This window comes from Convolutriloba macropyga, chromosome 5 (genome assembly GCF_964194025.1).
Source record: "Convolutriloba macropyga chromosome 5, txConMacr16.3, whole genome shotgun sequence".
In the NCBI taxonomy this organism is placed as follows: domain Eukaryota; kingdom Metazoa; phylum Xenacoelomorpha; order Acoela; family Convolutidae; genus Convolutriloba; species Convolutriloba macropyga.
In genome coordinates this window covers 14094401-14121138 of record NC_134472.1, presented here as the reverse complement: position 1 = coordinate 14121138, position 26738 = coordinate 14094401, and the positions used below count along the sequence as shown (strand labels likewise).

The 26738-nt window shown below is 35.7% G+C and overlaps 1 pseudogene; it reads left to right on the top strand.

Annotated features, from left to right (window-relative positions):
• The first annotated feature begins 972 nt into the window (after positions 1-972).
• LOC142340278 (uncharacterized) lies at positions 973-2802 on the top strand (annotated as a pseudogene).
• The last annotated feature ends 23936 nt before the right edge of the window (positions 2803-26738 follow it).

Here is a 26738-nt window from a genome sequence, read left to right as displayed (position 1 = left end):
CTTGGATTTTTTCACTGTTGTTTTTTAAATAGTTCGATAATGAGTTATGGTCCCCGTACCTTGGTCACAGTGAGTTTCAGTGCTGTACCATTGATTTTCAATAGTAACCATTACTGAACCAGACAAATAGAAGTGTAAATACTTTTGCCAGTCTGCGCAGACTCGATTAGGCAACATCCCAGTCTGTCCTTTTTCTTCGCAGCATCCTTTACATTATTGGTTAGCACTGCACAGAATGTTTCAGATCAGACTTTACATACAAAGAACTAACAGACTGTACATAGCAGATTTTGAAAATTTCGAATGACTGATATCATGCATGAAATTTTCAACGTGGCGATACCCGGAGCTCCATTCTAGCTAAACTTCTACGAACTACACCACAATTATTTCACACATCGACCTCCACCGACTTCCGCCGACCTCCGACCTCCACCGACTTCCGCCGATTTCCGCCGACCTCCGACCTCCGCCGACTTCCACCGACCTCCACCGACCTCCGCCGACCTCCACCAACCTCCACCGACCTCCGCCGACTTCCGACATCCGCCGACCTCCGCCGACTTCCACCGACCTCCACTGACTTCCGACCTCCGCCGACTTCCACCGACCTCCAACGACTTTCGACCTTCCGCCGACTTCCACCAACCTCCGCCGACTTCCGACATCCACCGACCTCCGCCGACCTCCACCGACCTCCGCCGTTTCTACCTGAATGACGTGAATGCACTAATGTATTAAGCTCGTGGGGGTCAACCCCAGTGTTAATCACTGTATTTATGTTAACCTTTTTCCAGTGTTGAATAGTAGACTCAATAATAGAAGTAGACTCAATAGTACTCAATGGTCTTCATTTGTTGTGCATTTCAGATTTGAGTTAAACTTGTGATTGAAATTTGTTTTGTTGACTCGAGACTTTGATTGGAGAAATTGGGGCAGGTGGTTATAACCGTTGAGTTGCATGAATCTATTATGAAATGCCAGCAGGAAGTTATGTTTATAGTTGCAGATCGGGAAACAAAGTCATGTCATGGTATTGTTACGGTCAGGAAGGTGTTTGACATTGACAATGAGAGGATGGATCTTGTACTCAATTTGCGCAAAAGACGCGCACCTTCAAACACTGTAGTCGTGCATGAACGCAAGGGGAAGCGCTTCGAGTGCGGCTTTTGTGAGTATGAATCACTTGCGCAGTACATTACTGCAAGTGAAGTTGCCCGCGTTCACCAGAAAAACATAAAGCCGACTAAATGTGACCTTTGCCCATTCAAAACAATATATTCAGCAAATCTAAAGAAACATCATCAAAGAGTTCATAATTCTGTCAGTTTGAAATTGAGGTGTGAGTCAAAGTCGTCGGAGTCGAGGTCGTCGGGGTCAATGTCGTTGAGGTCAAAGTCGGGGTCAAAGTCGTCGCAGTCAACAAGCCTAAAGTCATCTTCAAAATCATCTTCAGTTGTTCCATTAAATTAGTTATTGTGTGAATGATACTTGTTTTATTTTTACTTCTTTGTTTTATTTTATAGTTTGTTTACTGGATTACCTGGTTACTTGATTACTTGGTTACTGGATTACCTGACAATTTTTGATCGTAATAGATTTAAAATCAGCTCACTGACTCCTGATTTATGGGTTTGCTTAAATCGCCGTTTAGATGATCCTGCTTTGATGACGCCCAAAAAGTTGACTTATTGATCTTTTTTACTGAAATGAAATCATCTCGGGCTTAACCGTTGCTTATTATTGTCATTCTAATTGCTGATAAATCGCGCTAATGAAAGTTGACTTATTGATCTTCTCTACTGAAATGAAATCATCTCGGGCTTAACCGTTGGCTATTCTTATTCGCATTTGCTTATCATTTATCGCATTTGCTTATCATTTATCGCATTTGCTTATCATTTATCGCATTTGCTTATCATTTATCGCATTTGCTTATCATTTATCGCATTTGGATCGACAAGATTTAACAGGGAGGAACTGTTCCATTTAATCATGTTATACACGTGATCAAAAATTAGTGCTCAAAACGTACTCCCTCACTCGTGTTAATTATACCATAAGGGGGGTAGCTTCGTGGGGGAAAGGTAGGGGGGCTATAATGGGAAACACACCTTAAGCTAACAAGAACAAAGATAATATAATTTGAATGATAGAATTGGATATTCAAGGTAAGTAAAAATGAAACAGTTCCAACAGGGATCAGAAAGACAGACCTCGAAAAACAAGATCAAATTAAGGCTCTCTTCAAATCCAAAAAAAAATATCCTCACGTAGTCAACTTCAGTAAGAACATTGCTGTGCCGGGTCACTGTCTCTCTGCTTTGTCTACTCTCTGAATTATTGCCGAACCAGATTGACAAATGATGCTAAAGTTACTGGAAAGAGCGGAGAGCGACAGTTCAACGGAATGGTAGACGTCTACAGAAAGACATTTGCATGTGACGGCATTGGAGGATTGTACAGAGGATTCGTGATCTCTTGCGTGGTTATCTTTGTGTATCGAGGCTTCTACTTCGGCATGTACGATCGAAGCCCATATTCTTGGGAGAGAACGCCATATTATTGCTTACCTTCTGCTTGGGATACGGTGTGACCGTAACTGCAGGACTTTACACATACCCCATAGATACAATTACAGGACGAAAGATGATGACATCTGGACAAGCTGTCAAGTATAAGGGATCAATTGACTGTGCGATGCAGATTATGAAGAATGAAGGATTCATGTCCATGATGAAGGGAGCCGGAGCTTACATTTTGAGCAAAAGGAATGGAAACGTCTCAAAGAATCGTCTATGAATGTGCAATGATCAGTACCATTGATATATCTAGTTAACAATGCTCCTATTCTAGTTAACAATCAATGTAAATGTGTGCAAGTGTGTTTTGTATGTAGTATTTCATTGTAATGGAAGCGGACGTACTAGCTAAGCAATACTTGCTCTCCATCGCAAAATATGTTCGACGAAAGCGCGTTCCGCGGAGATTTGTGCGACAGTAATCTTAAAATATTGAATCGTGAAAATGCTTTAATTGCTTTGTGGAGACCAGTTTGACAAAGTTTAAAATAACCCTTGATTCTGCTCATTAATGTACTCTTCGGTGACTCTAAGTAGATGAAACTAAGGCACAAGGCGCCTTGAAGAAAATATTTGCTTTCTGAGGAGTTTAAATAACAAAATTCGGCTCATTTTTGATGACTTTGTAATGGAGAACGAACGAGTCATTTTGTTGAGCGAAATAACATCTGAAAATATGCAAACTAGAGAATGAAATGCTGGTTCAAATCTCACTGAGCGCGATTCTGAATGTAAATCAAAAATTATTTATTGTCAAATTTTCATTGATATTAGCATAAGAGGGGAACCAGAACCGAAAACAAAAGACGTATGAGATAGAACGGGAGCTGATTGAAATGTCCATTAAATTTCAAGGAAACAAACAATTTAAACTATATTTATTTAGAAAAAATATGGGACTTGTCTTCAATGCGACTGCTTGACAGGTCGAAAATAAGAGCAAATAGGTGCAAAGTCCAAAAATAATTTCCATTTTTGAAAACAGTTAATTTCACAGTTATTAATAATAATCATTTATATCTACATATGAAGCAATTGAGGGATCTCATGTCATTATCCAATGTTCGATTGCGCAAAATTTCAAAACCAATGGGATCAACGATTATTGTTTTAACTTAAAAAGAAACCAAAAATCCTTTGGAATGTACAAATATCTAAAAATCTGACATTTTCATAGTAATATCAAACCTCGTAGTAACCGTAAAAACAAAACCAAGAAACATATGTTTGAAGCTAAAACCTTTATACACATAAAATTATAGCTCACTGGAATCGGGTTGTGACCTGTGTTTACAGGGACTGGGCTACAAATCTAGCGAAAAACAATTTCAAATAGACGAAGCTCAAAAACACAAATCTATATTTGGAAACACATATTTTCAAAAGTCATGACAGAATTTGGATTACAACAAAAAGCGATGGATTGAATCGGAACAGCTCACAGAGCCAATTGGGCCTGTTAATAATGAGACTAAGTCATGAGCCCACAAAAAACAAATACATAAATAAACCAAAACTTCAAACAATTGTACATAACACAGTTCAAGGCACTATGATTATAAGATGTTACCTGAAAGAACTGTAAATCACCATTTTAGCTTCATCGTAACATCAACAAGTCTTCCTTTTAAAACGACTAAGTAGACATGACAACAAAATGAAACACGAAAATTGAACAGTATAGAAATCTCTTTACATAAATTGAACTTGGCCCCATTTTTGACGAAAATAGTCTAAATTTCGAAATATTTAGCATAAATTCTAGCCACAAAACTCGGATTGATCAATGCAACAACCCTCTCCTCTATCTTTAGAGATGAAATCAATATTACTACCTGTAACAATTTTAACATAATTTAGCAAAATTGACAAAAATTTGGTCAAAATTCCCGGAAATTTGGTCAAAATGTGAATAAAAACAGGTGAAATTCGTCCAATATTCACAAAACAGTTAATTTCACAGTTATTAATAATAATCAATTATATCTACATATGAAGCAATTGAGGCATCTCATGTCATTATCCAATTTTCGATTGCGCAAAATTTCAAAACCAATGGAATCAACGATTATTGTTTTAACTTAAAAAGAAACCAAAAATTCTTTGGAATGTACAAATATCTAAAAATCTGACATTTTCATAGTAATATCAAACCTCGTAGTAACCGTAAAAACAAAACCAAGAAACATATGTTTGAAGCTAAAACCTTTATACACATAAAATTATAGCTCACTGGAATCGGGTTGTGACCTGTGTTTACAGGGACTGGGCTACAAATCTAGCGAAAAACAAATTCAAATAGACGAAGCTCAAAAACACAATTCTATATTTGGAAACACATATTTTCAAAAGTCATGACAGAATTTGGATTACAACAAAAAGCGATGGATTGAGTCGGAACACCTCACAGAGCCAATTGGGCCTGTTAATAATGAGACTAAGTCATGAGCCCACAAAAAACAAATACATAAATAAACCAAAACTTCAAACAATTGTACATAACACAGTTCAAGGCACTATGATTATAAGATGTTACCTGAAAGAACTGTAAATCACCATTTTAGCTTCATCGTAACATCAACAAGTCTTCCTTTTATAACGACTAATTAGACATGACAACAAAATGAAACACGAAAATTGAACAGTATAGAAATCTCTCTACATAAATTGAACTTGGCCCCATTTTTGACGAAAATAGTCTAAATTTTGAAAAATTTAGCATAAATTCTAGCCACAAAACTCGGATTGATCAATGCAACAACCCTCTCCTCTATCTTTAGAGATGAAATCAATATTACTACCTGTAACAATTTTAACATAATTTAGCAAAATTGACAAAAATTTGGTCAAAATTCCAGAAAATTTGGTCAAAATGTGAATAAAAACAGGTGAAATTCGTCTAATATTCACAAAACAGTTAATTTCACAGTTATTAATAATAATCATTTATATCTACATATGAAGCAATTGAGGCATCTCATGTCATTATCCAATGTTCGATTGCGCAAAATTTCAAAACAAATGGGATCAACGATTATTGTTTTAACTTAAAAAGAAACCAAAAATTCTTTGGAATGTACAAATATCTAAAAATCTGACATTTTCATAGTAATATCAAACATCGTAGTAACCGTAAAAACAAAGCCGAGAAACATATGTTTGAAGCTAAAACCTTTATACACATAAAATTATAGCTCACTGGAATCGGGTTGTGACCTGTGTTTACAGGGACTGGGCTACAAATCGAGCGAAAATCAATTTCAAATAGACGAAGCTCAAAAACTCAAATCTATATTTGGAAAAACATATTTTCAAAAGTCATGACAGAATTTGGATTACAACAAAAAGCGATGGATTGAGTCGGAACACCTCACAGAGGCAATTGGGCCTGTTAATAATGAGACTAAGTCATGAGCCCACAAAAAACAAATACATAAAGAAACCAAATCTTCAAACAATTGTACATAACACAGTTCAAGGCACTATGATTATAAGATGTAACCTGAAAGAACTGTAAATCACCATTTTACCTTCATCTTAACATCAACAAGTCTTCCTTTTAAAACGACTAATTAGACATGACAACAAAATGAAACACAAAATTTGAACAGTATAGAAATCTCTTTACATAAATTGAACTTGGCCCAATTTTGACAAAAATAGTCTAAATTTAAAAAAAATTAGCATAAATTTTAGCCACAAAACTCGGATTGATCAATGCAACAACCCTCTCCTCTATCTTTAGAGATGCAATCAATATTACTACCTGTAACAATTTTAACATAATTTAGCAAAATTGACAAAAATTTGGTCAAAATTCCCAAAAATTTGGTCAAAATGTGAATAAAAACAGGTGAAATACGTCGAATATTCACAAAACAGTTAATTTCACAGTTATTAATAATAATCATTTATATCTACATATGAAGCAATTGAGGCATCTCATGTCATTATCCAATGTTCGATTGCGCAAAATTTCAAAACAAATGGGATCAACGATTATTGTTTTAACTTAAAAAGAAACCAAAAATTCTTTGGAATGTACAAATATCTAAAAATCTGACATTTTCATAGTAATATCAAACATCGTAGTAACCGTAAAAACAAAGCCGAGAAACATATGTTTGAAGCTAAAACCTTTATACACATAAAATTATAGCTCACTGGAATCGGGTTGTGACCTGTGTTTACAGGGACTGGGCTACAAATCGAGCGAAAATCAATTTCAAATAGACGAAGCTCAAAAACTCAAATCTATATTTGGAAAAACGTATTTTCAAAAGTCATGACAGAATTTGGATTACAACAAAAAGCGATGGATTGAGTCGGAACACCTCACAGAGGCAATTGGGCCTGTTAATATTGAGACTAAGTCATGAGCCCACAAAAAACAAATACATAAAGAAACCAAATCTTCAAACAATTGTACATAACACAGTTCAAGGCACTATGATTATAAGATGTAACCTGAAAGAACTGTAAATCACCATTTTACCTTCATCTTAACATCAACAAGTCTTCCTTTTAAAACGACTAATTAGACATGACAACAAAATGAAACACAAAATTTGAACAGTATAGAAATCTCTTTACATAAATTGAACTTGGCCCAATTTTGACAAAAATAGTCTAAATTTAAAAAAAATTAGCATAAATTTTAGCCACAAAACTCGGATTGATCAATGCAACAACCCTCTCCTCTATCTTTAGAGATGCAATCAATATTACTACCTGTAACAATTTTAACATAATTTAGCAAAATTGACAAAAATTTGGTCAAAATTCCCAAAAATTTGGTCAAAATGTGAATAAAAACAGGTGAAATACGTCGAATATTCACAAAACAGTTAATTTCACAGTTATTAATAATAATCATTTATATCTACATATGAAGCAATTGAGGCATCTCATGTCATTATCCAATGTTCGATTGCGCAAAATTTCAAAACAAATGGGATCAACGATTATTGTTTTAACTTAAAAAGAAACCAAAAATTCTTTGGAATGTACAAATATCTAAAAATCTGACATTTTCATAGTAATATCAAACATCGTAGTAACCGTAAAAACAAAGCCGAGAAACATATGTTTGAAGCTAAAACCTTTATACACATAAAATTATAGCTCACTGGAATCGGGTTGTGACCTGTGTTTACAGGGACTGGGCTACAAATCGAGCGAAAATCAATTTCAAATAGACGAAGCTCAAAAACTCAAATCTATATTTGGAAAAACGTATTTTCAAAAGTCATGACAGAATTTGGATTACAACAAAAAGCGATGGATTGAGTCGGAACACCTCACAGAGGCAATTGGGCCTGTTAATATTGAGACTAAGTCATGAGCCCACAAAAAACAAATACATAAAGAAACCAAATCTTCAAACAATTGTACATAACACAGTTCAAGGCACTATGATTATAAGATGTAACCTGAAAGAACTGTAAATCACCATTTTACCTTCATCTTAACATCAACAAGTCTTCCTTTTAAAACGACTAATTAGACATGACAACAAAATGAAACACAAAATTTGAACAGTATAGAAATCTCTTTACATAAATTGAACTTGGCCCAATTTTGACAAAAATAGTCTAAATTTAAAAAAAATTAGCATAAATTTTAGCCACAAAACTCGGATTGATCAATGCAACAACCCTCTCCTCTATCTTTAGAGATGCAATCAATATTACTACCTGTAACAATTTTAACATAATTTAGCAAAATTGACAAAAATTTGGTCAAAATTCCCAAAAATTTGGTCAAAATGTGAATAAAAACAGGTGAAATACGTCGAATATTCACAAAACTTTACACCTCGATAACTCCCCATGAAAAGCGAAATTTGAAAAAAAATTTATTTCCATATTCTACGCTGGTTGGGATTTCTAATGATACCACTCACAACTCTCTACGATTACTATATCGATGGGCCAAAATTGACTGAACAAAAAAAAACCCGTTTGAGTATGTAGTTCCTCCCCCCCCCCTCATGAGGGGTCGGAACAATAGCTTTCAAAAGATAATCAACCGAATAAAATGTTTAGAAAACCCGATGTCGATAAAAGTTTTGCAAAAGATGGCCTATGTTTCCTATATTTTTATGGAAATTCGTAACTGTCTACATTGCCCACTACAACTAATTCAAAGAGATCACGAAGAATTGTCGTTAAGCTAACGATACCAAGTTAGATAATCTCTTTGGTAATTTTGGCAGGAAATTTAAAGTAATCAGATAAGGTCATTTTTTTATTTCGATCTGAGCATTGATATTTTCAAATTTGAAGATCGATAAGGCTAAGTTTTGGATGCAGATTGTGATTTAAAGACCTTAGTTAAATGATTGCAAAAAAACTTGCTTTGCGAGATTAGAAATGTACGTCATTGTCATTCATTCATTTGGATTTCCGTTACTTCTACCACAGTGTAATTAACTTCAACTGTTTAACGTTGTGCACGCATTTTGTTGGGTGTTTTGTAAGTAGTATGGTAATTTTTTTAATCAAAACCTGTTGCGATCATTTCAAAATTGAACACAGTTTTATTGGTTTCCCCTTTCCTTTTTTTTGGACAATTACCTTTTCAAAGGTAAATAATATTACTTCGGATCTGTTCTTCTTTTTGTTCTCATGCGCCCCCTACCCCCCCACACTCACGCACGCACGCACACACACCACACACAAACACCACACACACATACCACATACACAGCACACATCACACAAGTTTTTTTTAGACTACAAGCTTATCAAATTGTTTTCATCATTAGGTGTTGTTTACTTAATAACAGTGGTGATAAACTCGTAGTCTAATGCTGAAGTGTTTTTCCACTGTCGATCGTAACTTTATTTAACTGCTATTATCGTAACATGTGTTGATTAAAGTTGATTAAAGGACTGGTGTTAATTGTTGTTGTAATCTGATAATTCAATCTTCCGGTAGTCGTAATCCAATCTTCCGGTAGTCATAATTCAATCTTCCGGTAATCATTCAATCTTCTACTGCTCCCAACTCGCCCTGCCCCCCCCCAACCCCCTCACATCTCCAACTTTTATCAGAGAACGTTTAAAAATCATTTTAAACTTTCTTTAGTGTGGAATGAATAATTTCGATGAGTCTCACAATCTCAACCCCCCGCATCTGAAAATACTCTTTTGACAACGTATGCGAGCTTTCGCGACTTCACCTTTATCAGGTAGCCTTTTCCTCAACTCAGCCGACGTTTACTCCAAGCGCCACAGTAGACCGCCTTAGTGTCAAATTTCATTGGAAAGATGTCAAACATCACGGAGGTCACACCGAACAACAACACGAATGTGGAATACATATAGCGACCAAATAAAAGTTTTAAAATAGGAAATTAGGAAGATATGAAGTCAGGAAGCTTGGGGGGACGGGGGTTAGATAGGAACAAGGGGGAGGGGGTTGGATTGGGACGGGGGGATAGATTGGGAAGGGGGGATAGATTGGGACGGGGGGTTGGATAGCGACTATAAATGATTATAAATATTTGTAATTTTTAGTCTGTTTTGAATTCGTTTATTCAACTAATAACTTGTCACTCGTGCGATTACCCAAATTTAAATGTTTATTTTTCAGATGATTTGATTTACTTGTTTGAAGTAAAAATCGAACGGCCAAAAGAGATGTCACAGAAATCTAGAAAAGTATGTATTGTTTCCGACTCAAGCGAACAGTCCGAGGCGAAAAATTATTCTACACATGAAAGAAACGTTTACAGCGTTCCGAATTGAGCTTACGAAACTTCGTATGCAACATATTCACAATCAAACAACAACTCCAACGAAGAAGTAGATGTGCAGCAAAATGTTAGTTCGCTGTTAATTTTTTTGTTCTGAATCAAATCAAGCAGGTCCAAAGCCTGCGATGCCAAAGGCTACATTTGAACACTCGCCTCCTGGACAAAAAAAGTTTGTCCTGGTTCATTCAGTTTAATTATTTAGCCGTTATTTTACGCAGACAAGTTTTGATTTTGTTTATGGGTTTACAATATAGCTAGCACATCAGTCTATTCAATCATTCCATGTCCACCCCATGCTTCGTCTTTGTTTGCACTCTAGATGCCCCCCAACTGCGAAGTCTATATTCCAAACAACGAATAAGAGAAAGCTGTAAGAAAGCGGGCAGACGAACAAGGAGGCTCGGTAATGTGCGTACGCACAAAATGCGCCGACCTCGCTTCTTTGGACCTTTTCATGTACAAGTTCTCATCAAACTTTTTTGGACCATTTCATGAGAAAATTAATTTAAGTTGATTATAATCGTACTGGAGTATTAAGAGGAGCGAAAAGAGTAGTTTTTTTGGTGCAAAAATTTTTCAAACGGCTTATGATTTTGAGTTAGAAATTGGTGTTTAAAATAATTTCGGTTTTGAGCGTAATTTTTTTCACGTGAGCAATTTGACATATGCTTTAGATAGCAGCGTCAGCAATTCCAGGCGGCTATTATGTAGCTATATTAGCTATATTGCGGTGCTCTTGGTTTTTTTCATTTCAAAGAATTTGAGTTGCATTGGGGCGCCGTCTTTTTTTAAAGATCTGTTCACACATTTTCATGATTTTTGAAGTCAAATTGGAGTAGTGATTTTGGTCACGCCGAAACAGGAAACGGAGCGAAAAGCGAGTGTTGTTGCGGCAAGAGTTTTTTTTGCTCTAATTTTTAAGTAGAGTGAGAAAACGGTGTTTGAACAAAACTTCGCATTCTCTAGTGGTTTTTGGTTCACGTGCGGCTATCTCACTTTGATTAATAGCCGCACAGTGATAGCTGGGGCTTTTATTAGCCTTATGTTGTTTTATTTCATCTTCATGGTTTTAGTTACGACCATATGACGTCACAACCACAAATATGCTTTTTGTTCATTCGTTCATGCAATTTCAACTGAATTGCGTGCCTGACGTCATTTTTCGCTCTTAGTGGAGCGAGTTCTTTTCATTCGTGTGATTAAATTTTTGGTCACACTTGACCTACATCACTCAAAGCTATCTTACTTTCAGTCTAAGAATGATTACCAAAACTAAACTATTCCAAGTTTAAATTTTACTAGGTGGCAAGCAAACTACCGATGCGCGCCAATCGTGGTCTGGGCGCGAACAACAGACAGGCTGCGTTAGAAGCTCAGGAAATTACAAAAAAGTAACTTAAGAACAAGTTTTGGTTGGGGCTTTTTGAAGACCATGCTTGCTCTGTGGTTTCTGTGTTGAGCAATAGTGTTTGTCTAGAGCTTGGAGAGAGAACGGACGTGAAAGTGAGTTTAATTGATACAGCAAAATTTTTTCAACTGAACAATTTTTAAATAAAACTTCTTTTGAGGTTGACGAGGAAGTGAATATAAAATGGATAAAGAAAAATCCACGAACGAAGTCTTACATTTGGACAGCCAGAGTCCTGCAGGAAGGGCACGAGGATTTTTGTAAATTTTGGCACAGTAAAGCAACAGTACAATTGGAGGATTCCGCGGGCAACACAAGTTTTGTACCAATTGTACCAAGTCATGACCCAGACTTGACTGTGTACGAGGATGTTGCTCAACTTATGTTGAACGATAATCTAGGATCACAAAGTTCGAGAAGAAAATTGGACATGGTTGGCACTTCACAACCAACGCAAACTAGAGTTTCTAAGGAAAATAAAGAAAACGATCAGAACGATGGTGAAGAGGAAGAAGGTGGCTATACATTACTTGGTCCCAATGATATGTCAAAAACCTTCATTGAGATGGGTGACGGTGTTCAGGGCCCAAACTGTAGCGCAATAGTAACCAACCAGGTTCAAAAGTTTTAGAATTGTTCTCGTTTTTTATGTTTTGTTTTATTAATACTAGCTGCAATTTATAGCTTTGACAAAGTCAGAAAAAATGGCATCATTCGGAAACCTTGGCCTGATGTAGATTTGCCTGAAATTTAAATCTTTATAGAAATTCAGCTCTTTATATAAATTACTTGGCCTTTGGGAGTCTGCAATGAAAGTTAAAGTTGAATGTTCATGATTTCAACAACATAAAAGATCAATATTGCGAAAAGTAAAAAAATGATTTCCAGTTTTTAAATACTTTTCTGATTATCAGGTTGAGAAGCAAGTGCCGTCTTGCAGTGCTGCTCAAGCGATAAAACCAAAGCCACTATCTTCAACACCTGGTGCTGTTAAGAAAGTCAAACATGCAAGAACTAAAATTCCTGACGATGTTGCAGAGTTTAAGTCCCGTAAAATTGACAGAGAAGCAACGGATTCGATAAAAGCTGCTGCGGACAAGATTATGGACGCAGCCATGTTGTTCATCAACTGCATGAATGATTTGAGACCAGAATTGAGAGCTTTATCTAATCGCAACTACCGGGAGATACAAACATCCACTAACGCTTTTAAACAACTGGTGAGTGAAAACAAATTTAATAAGACCATACAAAATCACAAAAACGTGTCATCGTCTAAAATAATTTTTTATTCAAAAATCGGAGACCGTTCGTAGCAAAAGTTTTTTGTTATTGTCTCGTTTTCGTACAGTTGAAACTGTTTCAGACAGCTGAGATATCAAAATTGGGTGTGCTGCTACCAGCAGCAAAAAGCTTTCCTGTATCCGATCAGCCATTACTACTTATCACAAAGGGACCGGGAAAAGGAAAAGATTTGGTTTTGGTAACGGGAACATCGCCTCAAATAATAGGGAGAAATGACTGTAAACAACTCTGGACGGATGATGAGATGAAAACTCACATGCTGTCTCCAAAAGGGAAGAAAAAACAAGGAGCCATCATTAGAACCGATTTCTCGCCAGTTAGAAAAGAACAAATCAAAGGTTTGAATAAAATACTTTTTGAAATTTTGTTTTTGGAATAAAGTAAGCAATAGGATTGAATAATGTGTAATATGGATGCTCTGCACTATAAAAGTAATGGGAAGTTACAAAATTTAGAAATGCGAGTCGCTGATAAGATGAGTCTTTGATGACTCAACAACAATTGTAGCAACCCTAGTGTTTTTGTTCTAGAACTCTTTCGCGTCAAATAAGAGGAAAAATGGCTCCATATGTATGAGCTCGCAAAAATAAGTCTCAACAATAAAGGCAATGAGATCAAGTCATGCGAACGCAGAAGTGGTGATCTCAGAGAGATGAATTCGAAGCCCGACGGCCCTGGTGATCACGGTAGTCATATACCCGATGATAATCTTGGCAATATAGCGAATGAAGAAGAAAATCAATTCACTGAAAACCAAGATTGACACACGCGTTCGTGGGAAGCTAGGTAAACAATCTTAAAAATAATGTTCAATCATAAGTTGTACTCTCCTTTGAACTATCCAACTTTTAAATGTTGTTTGATTGCTTTGCTTTCAGTAATTGTGCACTTGAATTGATGTTCGATTGTGATAAATTAATTCTTTACTGCCAGTTTGAATTATTTTTGTTACGGATGTTCTTTTGCTAACGTAATATCTGTAAAGTTCATTTCTGCTAAAAAATTCTCGTTTTTCTTAGATTGAGGTGCTTTTAAAAAAATGTGCAATGGTTTCATTTTTTTGGTAGGTCTAACATGAAAAAAACCTGCGTCGGAAGTATCATTTTTTTTCAATTTTAGAGAAATAAATGTTACCAAAAAACGTAAATTGGTCAATTCTCGCCCAGTGCGATTTCTGTGCGGTTGAAAAAATGGTTCAGACTGCGGATCACCCTGCGATGAAAACGATTGAGTCCTTGTGAGAAAGTATTTTTCAACGAAAATTACAAAACAATAAATTATGGAAAGAGCATTTTGACACTGTATGTAGGGCTTATGCTAGCTTCGGCCCCAACTTCCAAATAACGCATGACGATTTTGGTGGCTACCGCTTGATGTATAGTGGTAAGCATCCGGTGAACCCGCCATCTGTTCTAAGACGTGACACAGTTGGTTTCATTTCTGTAGTTCCCGAGGGCGTCGTAACATATCTTTCAATAATGTCTTCTGAACGTACAGGTGAACAGTACATATTACTTGGGCCTATGCGTTTCGTTAATTCCGATTGTAGTCCCAAATGTGAATATGACTTTTCAAGTGATAGCGGCATTGTGCAACTGCGAGTTCGACAAAAAATAAAACCAGGCGATGAACTGTTTGTGAAATATGGATCTGAGTTTTTTGAGCACAACACTTGTCCATGTAGAACCTGTGCCGTAAGGAAATCTCTGGAAGATCAAAACATAATTTTTTTTGATCTGTTGTTGCATGACAATTTCTTAATGGTCGCAAATGAAGCAATCCAGGAAATTCAAGCGGAGAGCCCACAATTAAATGAAATCGTCCTGTAAGAAAAAAAAGCATCAGAGGTCGAGAGTTGGTTGAGCTATATAATGAGGCTGCTGCCAGTCCACTGAGCAATGAAGGGTTGCCGATTGTATCTACGAGGCCCAGTTCGTTTCGCAATCAGCAAATGTTAATAGAACACAAAGGAAGTTCTGAATTGGAATCTGACTCAGAAATTTCTTTGTGCTCAACGGAAACCAGCTCTAGTGAATATTTGTGTCCCTCCGAAGAAAACCCTGTTGCAGATGAGGCAATAAACCTCTCCAGTAAAACGATAAACGAAAGTTCTGTATATCCACAGTTAATTTCAACGTTAACTTTTGAGCCAGAATCTCCCCATTGCTCATCTAACATTTTTCTTGAGCCAAGTTCATACATTGTCTCTGAAAAATTGTACGAGGGTAGCCAGATTTCCGTTGACGATGCAAAGTTTCTGGTAGAGTTTTTTTGTTCTCGCTTCAACCTGTCTGATGAATGTTCGTCTTCTTTACACTTGTTGATTAGAACCTGTTTACTTTTAGGGAATAAATTTCCATCGTGGTATTCATTCGTTCAAAAAATGAAAAAATCATATGAAGAAGAGCTCTTCTTTAGTAAAAAAACAGAAACGGAATCGTTTTGCGTTCTGAATATCCGTTCCCAACTCAGGGATATAATCGAGCGTCACTTCATATCAATCAGTGGTTACTCCTCTCAACGTAAACAGAACGAACCCAAACAGTGATTTGAATGAAAAAGTCAGCCCCTCTGCAGAAATAAAAGATAATGAGATAACATTCAATCTTATCTTGTTTTCGGATGGAGTTAACATCAAAAAATCTACTTTAAAAAGGGAACTATGTCCTATCTGGATACAACTCGCAGATCTACCTCCCGCTTTGAGAGTGTCACGCAAAAATATTGTCGGTTGCTTTCAGTTGCTTTCACCTTTGACATTATGGCCAGTAAACATCAACCCTATTCGTGCCCACTTCAAAGTAAGGTTAATTGTGTCTGATCTTTGCGCTAAATGTCACATACTGAACATGATGAAATTCAACGGTTACTATGGTTGCCATTTCTGCACCGCAGAAGGTGTAACCATCGGCAAAATGCACGCCTATTACCCGTACCACAAAAGTGGGCAATTGCGAGATGCAAGCATTAATAGTTTGTATGTATATTACGCTGAGAACTTTGATGCTAAAAAACCTTTGAACATTGTCGGTGTTGAAGGGCGAAGCGCTTTTGCAGATTTAGTAGACGGGTTGCCTCTAACAGCCCCCATTGATTATATGCATTGCGTGTTACTGGGGGTTTTTCAGGAGCTTGAAATTATGTTATAACTCATTATCTTCAGACGATAAAACCACAACTGCGCAAATTATGTCCGATCTCTATTGTCCGCGTGAAATGATCGCCTATTTGCGCAAAAACAGATCATTAGAAGAACTATCTCAATTCAAGGCCAACGAGTGTTTCAATTGGTTACTATTTCTAAGCCCGCTAATTTTTTTGTCCCGTATTCCGCGTGAGTTGTATGAAAATCTGTTCAATTTAGTGTTCGGCGTTAGATTACTTTTTGAGCCAAGCTTGCCCTCAGCAGTTTCAGCTGCAGAAAGTTTTTTGGATAAATTTTGCCGGGAAATTGTTTCAATTCATAAAAATGATCGACTCGGAACGATAGACGTGAACTGTATTAAACATTTAGCTGAGCAAGTTATAAGGTTTGGACCACTGTGGTGTTACTCGGCAATGAGCTTCGAAACAGCAAACAGAACTTTAGGAGATGTATTCAGTGGCAGTTCTTATTCAGAATGCGAAATCATTTGTCGTAGAGTATTGCAGCGTCACAGTTTAGTGTATAGTGATGTAGTTGAACCTCATTTGAAGCCAGTTTTTGACAATCTCAGTGGAGATTCTGCTTCAAACTTAGATAGTTTTGACGAAGAATTCATTGAAACAGAGGTTCTCAGAGCAGCAAAGTGGCGGTATATTGGAGTGAAATTTCTCAACAGACATTTCAATGGCAGAACTTATTTTGGCTCAACATGCTACAAACGATCAAAACGAGGAAATTGTTTTGTTAGATTCGCAGAAAACGGTGAATTTTTTTTTATTCAAGAAACAGGACCGCAAAACTATGGGGAAGTTAAGGCTTATGTTAAAATTTTGTCAGTTCTCGAAAAGGTTGGACCAGTGGCTGGCTTTTTTTATCGCGTGAAAGAAACAAATGAAGAAAAACTTATTTCATCAAAAGTAATAGATGAAGTTTTTTTTCTATTCTGAATAACCCAGCGAAAGCAAACCTGAAAACTGTTATGTAGTTAAACTGTGTACCTCATTTGAACATTCCTAAAATTTAACGCAGACAGTAAAAAGAAACTGATCAAGGCATCAGGTTACTGAACCTGCTATGCTATTTTGTAGATTGTGCTTCTTTACTCGCAGCTATTTGTTCACTGATTTGTTAGTTTTGCATCAAGTTACTGAACTTGTTATGCAATTGAATTTTCCAAATTATCAAAATTGAAATTCAAGTGTTTTTGGGTCATTTCTTCAAAATTTCTAGTTTAACTGAAAAATATGAAAGCATCGGGTTACTGGATCTGTTATGCTTAACAACTCTTTCCTAAATATTAACGCAGAAAATTAAAAGAAACTGATCAAGGCATCAGGTTACTGAACCTGCTATGCTATTTTGTAGATTGTGCTTCTTTCCTCGCAGCTATTTGTTCACTGATTTGTTAGTTTTGCATCAGGTTACTGAATTTGTTAAGCAATTGAATTTTCCAAATTATCAAAATTGAAATTCAAGTGTTTTTGGGTCATTTCTTCAAAATTTCTAGTTTAACTGAAAAATATGAAAGCATCAGGTTACTGAACCCGCTATGCTCTATTCTATAGATTTCTTTCCGCGCAGTTATTTGTTCAATGGTTTGTTAATTTTGCATCAATCTACTGAACTTGTTTTGCATTTGAGTTTTTCCAAATTATCAAAATTGAAATTCAAGTGTTTTTGGGTCATTTCTTCAAAATTTCTAGTTTAACTGAAAAATATGAAAGCATCGGGTTACTGGATCTGTTATGCTTAACAACTCTTTCCTAAATATTAACGCAGAAAGTTAAAAGAAACTGATCAAGGCATCAGGTTACTGAACCTGCTATGATTTTTTGTAGATTGTGCTTCTTTCCTCGCAGCTATTTGTTCACTGATTTGTTAGTTTTGCAACAATTTACTGAACTTGTTATGCATTTGATTTTTTCAAATTATCAAAGTTGAAATTCAAGTGTTTTGGGTCATTTCTTCAAAATTTCTAGTTTAAATGAAAAATATGAAAGCATCAGGTTACTGAACCCGCTATGCTATTTTTCGGAGATTGTGCTTCTTTCCTCGCGGTTATTTGTTCACTGATTTTTGAGTTTTGCATCAAGTTACTGAACTTGTTATGCATTTGAATATACCAAATTATCAAAATTGAAATTCAAGTGTTTTCGGTCATTTCTTCGAAATTTCTAGTTTAAATGAAAAATATGAAAGCATCAGGTTACTTAACCTGCTATGCCATTTTTCAGACATTGTGCTTCTTTCCTCGCAGTTATTTGTTCACTGATTTGTTAGTTTTGCATCAAGTTGCTGAACTTGTTATGCATTTGAATTTTCCAAATTATCAAAATTGAAATTCAAGTGTTTTGGGTCATTTCTTCAAAATTTCTAGTTTAAATGAAAAATATGAAAGCATCAGGTTACTGAACCTGCTATGCCCTATTTTGTAGATTTCTTTCATCGCAGTTATTTGTTCAATGATTTTTTAATTTTGCATCAAGATACTGAACTTGTTTTGCATTTGAGTTTTCCAAAATTATCAAAATTGAAATTCAAGTGTTTTGGGTCAATTCTTCGAAATTTCTATTTTAAATGAAAAATATGAAAGCATCAGGTCACTGAACCTGCTATGCTATTTTTTGTAGATTTCTTTCCTCGCAGTTACTTGTTCACTGATTTGTTAGTTTTGCATCAAGTTACTGAACTTGTTATGCATTTGAGTTTTCCAAATTATCAAAAATGAAATTCAAGTGTTTTGGGTCATTTCGTCGAAATTTCTAGTTTAAATGAAAAATATGAAAGCATCAGATTACTTAACTTCCTATGCTATTTTTCAGAGATTGTGCTTCTTTCCTCGCAATTATTTGTTCACTGATTTGTTAGTTTTGCATCAAGTTACTGAACTTGTTATGCGTTTGAATTTTCCAAATTATCAAAATTAAAATTCAAGTGTTTTGGGTCATTTCTTCAAAATTTCTAGTTCAACTGAAAAATATGAAAGCATCGGGTTACTGGATCTGTTATGCTTAACAACTCTTTCCTAAATATTAACGCAGAAAGTTAAAAGAAACTGATCAAGGCATCAGGTTACTGAACCTGCTATGCTATTTTGTAGATTGTGCTTCTTTCCTCGCAACTATTTGTTCACTGATTTGTTAGATTTGCAACAATTTACTGAACTTGTTATGCATTTGAATATTTCAAATTATCAAAATTGAAATTCAAGTGTTTTGGGTCATTTCTTCAAAAATTCTAGTTTAAATGAAAAATATGAAAGCATCAGGTTACTGAACCCGCTATGCTATTTTTCGGAGATTGTGCTTGTTTCCTCGCGGTTATTTGTTCACTGATTTTTGAGTTTTGCATCAAGTTACTGAACTTGTTATGCATTTGAATATACCAAATTATCAAAATTGAAATTCAAGTGTTTTCGGTCATTTCTTCGAAATTTCTAGTTTAAATGAAAAATATGAAAGCATCAGGTTACTTAACCTGCTATGCCATTTTTCAGACATTGTGCTTCTTTCCTCGCAGTTATTTGTTCACTGATTTGTTAGTTTTGCATCAAGTTACTGAACTTGTTATGCATTTGAATTTTCCAAATTAGCAAAATTGAAATTCATGTGTTTTGGTTCATTTCTTCAAAATTTCTAGTTTAACTGAAAAATATGAAAGCATCGGGTTACTGGATCTGTTATGCTTAACAACTCTTTCCTAAATATTAACGCAGAAAGTTAAAAGAAACTGATCAAGGCATCAGGTTACTGAACCTGCTATGCTATTTTGTAGATTGTGCTTCTTTCCTCGCAGCTATTAGTTCACTGATTTGTTAGGTTTGCAACAATTTACTGAACTTGTTATGCATTTGGATTTTTCAAATTATCAAAATTGAATTTCAAGTGTTTTGGGTCATTTCTTCAAAATTTCTAGTTTAAATGAAAAATATGAAAGCATCAGGTTACTGAACCCGCTATGCTATTTTTCGGAGATTGTGCTTCTTTCCTCGCGGTTATTTGTTCACTGATTTTTGAGTTTTGCATCAAGTTACTGAATTTGTTATGCATTTGAATATAACAAATTATCAAAATTGAAATTCAAGTGTTTTCGGTCATTTCTTCGAATTTTCTAGTTTAAATGAAAAATATGAAAGCATCAGGTTACTTAACCTGCTATGCCATTTTTCAGACATTGTGCTTCTTTCCTCGCAGTTATTTGTTCACTGATTTGTTAGTTTTGCATCAAGTTACTGAACTTGTTATGCATTTGAATTTTCCAAATTATCAAAATTGAAATTCAAATGTTTTGGGTCATTTCTTCAAAATTTATAGTTCAACTGAAAAATATGAAAGCATCGGGTTACTGGATCTGTAATGCTTAACAACTCTTTGCCAAAAATAAATGCAGAAAATTAAAAGAAACTGATCAAGGCATCAGGTTACTGAACCTGCTATGCTATTTTTGGAGATTGTGCTTCTTTCCTCGCAGTTATTTGTTCACTGATTTGTTAGTTTTGCATCAAGTTACTGAACTTGTTATGCATTTGAATTTTCCAAATTATCAAAATTGAAATTCAAATGTTTTGGGTCATTTCTTCAAAATTTATAGTTCAACTGAAAAATATGAAAGCATCGGGTTACTGGATCTGTTACGTTTAACAACTCTTTCCTAATTATTAACGCAGAAAGTTAAAAGAAACTGATCGTCGCATCAGGTTACTGGACCTGCTATGCTATTTTGTAGGTTGTGCTTCAATCCTCGCAGCTATTTGTTCACTGATTTGTTAGTTTTGCATCAAGTTACTGAACTTGTTATGCAATTGAATTTTTCAAATTGTCAAAATTGAAATTCAAGTGTTTTGGGTCATTTCTTCAAAATTTCTAGTTTAAATGAAAAATATGAAAGCATCGGGTTACTGGATCTGTTATGCTTAACAACTCTTTCCTAAATATTATCGCAGAAAGTTAAAAGAAACTGATCACGGCATCAGGTTACTGAACCTGCTATGCTTTTTTTAGATTTCTTTCCTCGCAGTTATTTGTTCACTGATTTGTTAGTTTTGCATTTTGCATCAAGTTACTGAACTTATTATGCATTTGAGTTTTCCAAATTATCAAAATTGAAATTTAAGTGTTTTGTGTCATTTCTTCGAAATTTCTAGTTTAAATGAAAAATATGAAAGCATCAGTTTACTGAACCTGCTATGCTATTTTGCGGAGATTGTGCTTCTTTCCTCGCAGTTATTTGTGCACTGATTTGTTAGTTTTGCATCAAGTTACTGAACTTGTTATGCATTTGAATTTTCCAAAGTATCAAAATTGAAATTCAAGTGTTTTGGGTCATTTCTTCAAAATTTCTAGTTTAAATGAAAAATATGAAAGCATCAGCAGGTTACTTAACCTGCTATGCCTGCACAAGCGTCTTTGTTCATTTTTTCCCTTTCAAATTTATAATTTATTATTGTCGAAAATGATAAAGATTTTTTTGTAGATTGTCGGTTCTTCTAAATTGCAATTGATGAAGGAGAATGCATACTGAATACGTTAAAAGCAATGGTTAGAAATGAAATTGCACATAAAATGTTTATTCTTACAGGACTCATTTCATTTTCTCAAAATGTCCAGAACACTTTTTGTGCAACCTATATCCGGGACAAGATAAAGACATCGAGCAAAGTTCAATTTCTTTTCATGCTGTCAAGGACAGACTTTTTCTGCCTTAAATCGGTCGAGGACAGTCTTTTAATAATTCCACGTCTAGACTAGGGTCTGTTTGGGTGTGTATGTGTGTGTGTGTGAGTGTGGTTGCGTGTGGGTCCATGTGTGTGGGGTGTGTGTATGTGTATGTGGGGTCCGTACGTATGTATGCTAGTGTGTGTGCGTATGTGTGTGTGGTTGCGTGCGTGTGCGTATGTGTGTGTGGGGTGTGTTTATGTGTGTGTGTGTCTGTGTGTATGTGTGTGTGGTTGCGTGGGTGTATGTGTGTGTGTTCGCGTGTGTCGGGGGGTGCGTGTGTATGTATGTATGTATTTTTGTGTTAGTGTGTGTGTATGTGTGTGTTTATGTGTGTGTGCGTGTGGGGTAAGTGTATGTGTCTGTGGGGTGCGTATGTATGTATGTATGTGTGTGTATGTGTGTGTGTGTGGTTGCGTGTGGGTGCATGTGTGTGGGGTGTGTGTATGTGTATGTGTGTCTGTGTGTGTGTGTTTGTGTGTGGTTGCCTGCGTGTATGTGTGTGTGTGTGGTTGCGTGTGTGTGGGGGGTGCGTGTGTATGTATGTATGTATGTATGTGTTAGTATATGTGTTTGTGTGTGTTTATGTGTGTGTGCGTGTGGTGTGTGTGTATGTGCCTGTGGTGTGCCTTTATATATGTACGTGTGTGTGTTTTTGTGTGTGCGTGTTTGTATGTGTCTGTGGGGTGCGAATGTTTGTATGTATGCATGTGTGTTTGTATGTGTGACATTTTGAAATATTTTTTGTAGATAAAAATCCTAGTGATTGGAGATTCAAATCTGCGTGACGCAAAATCATCTCTGCAAGAAGACGAACTCCTGAATCATTTCCGGTATTTTATTTCTCTGTAATTTTTTATCAAAGTTTTTAAAATTATTTAATCTTTTTTTACAGCCCTGTTTACGATGGCGTCGGTGATCGCCGAGTTGACGACCTTAAAGATCTCTTCCATGATGCAAGGAATTAAACTCACATTTTTGTTTGGCCCACAAAAGAAAAATTTTCTGGGCATCTGAGACGTAAGGATTTGCCACCTCAGTTAGTGTCTAAGAATAATATGTTTCTACGAAATGAGCTTGGGTCCCAACTTAAAGGAACCAGAGTGGTTAAACGCGAGGACTTCGGTGATAACATTGGGTACCATTTTGATAAATATGGCGAAGGTTTTCGCCACCTTGGTGTTTTAATATTATCTGTGTTCAAAGAGTTCTGTTATGTGTAACTGAAATGTTGAGTTTCAAGTAAACGCTAAATCAGTTCTTCTGACAAATTTGTTTTCCCCTTAGAACCTACTTTTTGTTTTATTCATTTTATTTAATGGACTCCAGGTTCTGCTGCTTTGTTTTACCATTTCAGATTTATGTTTTGATGTTCTGAGTTTGTGTTAATTTTCCCTGTGACGTCCGTGACGTTTGACAACTTTCCCGTTCGATTCGAGAAGATGGCGCATGATGATGGCGAATGGAGCTGCCTGCGGCAAATGTTAGGAAAAGATCACCTGTGACAGGCGAAGTCGATATACATGCAGATTGTGACCTGAACAATTGCAGAAAGAAGAGAAAGAGGATATGAGTGGGGACATTTAAACTATTTAAGATAATGGACATCACGTATTAAATGGACATTAAATCCATATTCCATATTTATATATGACATGTATTTATAAATTCATGCGTTTATAAATTCAAACAATTTACCAGAGCTTATTCCATATTTATATATGACATGTATTTATAAATTTATGCGTTTATAAATTCAAACAATTTACCAGTGCTTAATCTTTTTGCATGAGACAGGGAACAATTTATTTGACCGAGCAGCGTGAAACAACCACTTAAAGCCCCTACCAGATCAAAAAGCGGCAATATTTAGGGAGCAATTAAGCACGAATTAACAAAATGTGCAGAGAGAGTTTTGCGGTAATTACTTGTGTGCAGACCAAAATTAGGCGGTAATTACTTATACACAGACAAAGCATAGTCGGCAATTATTCATGCGCAGATATCATTTAGGCGGGAAGTATTCAATGGCAGATAAAACTAAGCCGTAATTTACCCCTGCAAACAGAGTCAACAGTAAAACTTTTTCATGCTCGTAGGATTTACTATGAAATTTTATCTGTAATTTCCCAAAAGTGACATGAACATAGTAATGGTAAGCCAAAAAAACAGACTGCAAATTTCAATGATTCAGCGCTGATTTTTGCTGCAAGCAAGGTACGGGTCGTAAGTAATAGTTGTTGTTTCTATTTGATCTTGCTGTTTGCCATGTCTCTGACTCTCAATATGCCAGGTATTTTCAGACCTTTATTGAATTATTGTTTTATTTGGATTGTTGTTTGAGCTTGATCTTTTAAATTGGATACACCAATTATTTTCGAACAGAATATGAAATTATGAAAGTTGTCTATCTATTCCTTACTTCGTAGACAATTTTGCCAAAAAACTGGTTGAGCGGAAATGAAACATTATGTGCGAACGCACGTTACCGAGCATCCTTGTTAAGATTAAAATTTATTAACGAAAAAATAATTGATTTGGTGCAATCATATAGACCAATTTATAAAAGCGATAGAAATAACCACTCCAAAATAATCGCCTTAGGTTATTGAATCTGCCAGTCAGAATATGCCACCCCTATGGACCAATAACCTGAGGGGTAAACTGACAAATAGCGTAGTGTAACTGGTTATCTTTACATGGATAGTCATCGATTCCCAAGTATTCTGGTTGGTTGCCAAGACGGCTCTGGGCTGTGCACCGCTCATCCCGAGCATCCAGAATGTGACCGGGTTGCGATTCGTTTCTCCACAGCTCAACTGGCATGGGAACATTGTCGTTGGGGTCTATAAAGTGAACTTAATAATACAGTACTTTAAGTAAAAGTGGTAACTTCTATTGCAGATTTTCATATAACACTTCAGCATTACTGCGTCACTTGTTCCTTGTTCAATTCAAAACATTGATGGTAAGAGTCACCATCTTAGAAATATATTCGCCAGAGAATGTTTCTATGTCTTAAAATATGACCAGATCCAATTCGTATTTTTGAACACTCATTTGGTTTTTGATTTTTCAGTCTCGCTTTTGTTGTGCCCATTGCTTCCCTATCTCGCTCTCTCTCTCTCTCTCTCTCTCTCTCTCTCTCTCTCCTCTCTGAAGAATTTTTCTGCAGTAATCGATTCATTACAGTCAACAGGTTCCATTCAGAGGCAAATATTGTCGGAAAACAGTAGTATCGCCAATCCACTCATTTCTGTGATAAAAATTAGTTGATTTTGATGAATAAAATTGAAGAAAATTCTCACCACGAAAAACATTAAAACATTAGGACAAAATGCCCTGTTTGTAACAGGGGGGACTTCCCCCCCCCCCCCGGTCAAAGAAGGTAAGGCCTTTCTCAGGCGCCTTTTCCAAAATATTGTCAAATTTTGGTTCTTGTGGTTAGCGAAGACTTGTAATTTTTTGTGAATTTGGTGTTGTGAGAGTGGTGAAACTTGTAAAATTTTGGTTGAAAAGTTGCTGAGGTGAATGAGTGAAACTTAGAGTTTATAAAAAAGTTACGATTTTTCGAAAAATTCTGAATCATTTTATAGTCTAATGAGACTAACGAGGAAATGAAAAGCAAAAGTGACTAACCTGATGGGTTACTTGGCTATTGGCAAAACGTCATCACTTCAAATTTGTTAAGTTTTTCATTCAATGTGAGAAATTTAATATGCGAGTCTGGGGACCGCACAAGTGGCATTATTTTATGTCTTTTATTGCTCATATGAATGAATTAAAAAATAAGTGAGAAGAAGTAAAGTTGGAAGCTCGTTGAATTTCAAACTTGGAGAGAAAATTCAAGGAGAGCTTCGAACTGAAAATAGCGCATGAAAATGAATGGAGGAAAATTATCGAGACAATTGTAAGAAAAGTGCTTTGTCGGGAATTGATTGTAATGGGTTCAAATAATTTTGTGTAAAAGTACGGGATAAAAATGGTTTGATTAGAGCGTTTAAGGTGTATTTTTGCGCGGAGTCATTTTTCGTCAAAAAAGACAATTATTGGAAAAAAGGAAAAATTGTCGTTTTTTGATTAAAAACAGCTTACAGAAATCGTTTTCCGCCGCAAATAAGTAGTTTTATAGATTTCATTAGAAATGATGAAATCTGGTAGTTGGAATACTGTTGAGGAATCGGGTTTAGAATAATTTTCAGGCCAATTTTTATTGATGAATTTTAGCTGCACTTTTGTATTTTGCGGTTACAAAGGTCAAAATTGTGCAAAATTTGGACATTTATGAGTTAAGAAATTCAAATGAAAATTTTTGCTAGTTAAATTGGAGTTCGCAACAAAGATCTTAAGGGAACGTTTGGCCAAACAGTAAATAAAGAGTAGTTTGGTGTTTAATACATCTAGTTTGGTGTTTTTTGTAAATTTTTTGCCATTTTTGGGTTTCTTTTGACTAAAAGAGAAGAGTGAAATAATTGAAGTTCTTTGTATTAGGAGTTTAGAAAAAGTAACTTTTCGGTGTTGAAACTTTATTTTCAAGGAGCATTTGTCATTCAAGAGATTTGAGATGTAAATAATAGTGATAAATTGGGTGTTGAATGGATGTTTTTTGTTATTTTTTTGGATTTTTAGTTTAAGTTGTCAATATTTTGCGGAGCAAAGTCAAAAAATAACCATCCGCCACATCAGACGCTCTGATTAGTTTTTAGTGCAAAATGTCTTTTCGATCGTTGGTTTGTGTTAAATTTGAGGAAAAAAATATGAGAGAAGAAGAGAACAAAGCGACTTTTTTTCACAATGGTAGACAAAACTTGAGTGGGCTACA